Raw genomic sequence first — 1,632 nt, 5'->3', positions numbered from 1 at the left:
TTAATCCTTTAAAAATTTTACGTGTAAAAAATTTCTTTATGTGTGAGGGTGTTTTGCCTGCATGGATATCTATGCAGCTTGTGCGTGCCTAGTGCCTGTAGAGACCAGAAGAAGGTGTTTGGATATCCTGCAACTGGAGCTGCAGTTTCCAGCTGCCATGCATGTGGGTGCTGGGAATCAAACATGGGACATCTGCAAGAGCAACAAGCGCTCTTAACTGCTGAGCCATTTCTGCAGCCTCAAACACCTTATACTTTTTTTTTTCAAGACAGGCATTCTCTCTGGCTGTCCTGAAACTCCCTCTGTACACCAGGCTGTCTTCAAATTGCAGAGCTCCACCTGCCTCTGCCTCCTAAATGCTCATATTAAAGGCGTGTGCAACTGCCAGTTATTTTAGTTTGTTTTTGTTTTTTTTTAGTGAACCTATGAGCTTCTTTTTACAGGAGCACGGCTAAGGGGGTGTTTTCAGGAGCATTGACACCTTACCGGTGGCTACACTACTAAAGAAAATGCCTCTTCCTCCCTTTAGTGTGACTTTTCTGGAGAAAAAATAATAATTACCTTCTCACCCCAGACAGGGAACCAACGATAGAGTAAAGTCTGCATAAAATTGATCAGCAATGATTCTCTTAGTGTCCAGCATGGTGAACTAATGGATTTATTGGAGTTTATTCACAGGATATCAGTATGTGTGAGGGTTTCTTATCGTAGTTTAGATGACTTAAAAGCAGTCAGTTGCATTATGGAAAAGTCACCCCAGCAGGGGTGATGACTCACAAAAGCTGCATCTCTGCAGTTCCCCACTGTACTTGCAGGCAGCTAGACAGGGTAGAAAGTCTCTTTTCCCCAGCAGCCCTTACTGCTTATCTCTTTGAGGAGGACTTTGTGAATCTTGTATGTTTTAGGAACTGAGACTTGTGAGTTGTTTGCTTTTCTCCATTTTATTTTACACTTATGGTTGTTTGGCTTGCACGTGTATCTGTGCATCATGTGCATGTCTGGTGCCCTCAGAGGACACAAGAAGGAGTCAGATCCCTTGGGACTGGAGTCATACAGCGTTGTAAACTGCCAAGTGAACCTGAGCCGGAGCTCTGAACCCGTGTTATTTCTCTACCTCCCATTGTTTACGTGGGAAGACTGGGGGACCATCCACCCAGGACAGAATGTTTCAATTCAGAGGAAATTGCTACAGAATAACCCTTCACCTTCAGCAGCATATAGATTCTGAGCGAGGGTGTTCAGAGCCTTCCCACCCTACATGACAGGAGGTTGAAGAGCCATTGTTTTGTCCAGATCTGCAGTTGTTACAGAGTTCAGGAATGCAACCACCATGAGGCTAGGGGAATGGCTCAGTGATAAGAGCATGTGCTGCTTTTCAAGAGGGTCTGGGTTGGGGTTCTAAAACCCATGTGGCAGCTCCCAACTGCCTGCTCCAGTTCTGAAGGCTCCCTGGCCTCCCTGAGCACTGCACACAGGTGTTGCACTTCCAGTAGTCACAGTATCCATGCTGTTTGTGCGGGAGGAACCAAACACCCTGTGGTAGTCCACTGAGGGTACTAGGGTTTTCATTTAATAACCTATGACGTCTGGGAATAGCTCCCTACATCCATACACGTTTTCTCCTTGTTTTTT

This window comes from Microtus ochrogaster, chromosome 10 (genome assembly GCF_000317375.1).
Source record: "Microtus ochrogaster isolate Prairie Vole_2 chromosome 10, MicOch1.0, whole genome shotgun sequence".
Taxonomy (NCBI): domain Eukaryota; kingdom Metazoa; phylum Chordata; class Mammalia; order Rodentia; family Cricetidae; genus Microtus; species Microtus ochrogaster.
Note: the sequence above shows the minus strand (reverse complement) of the source record.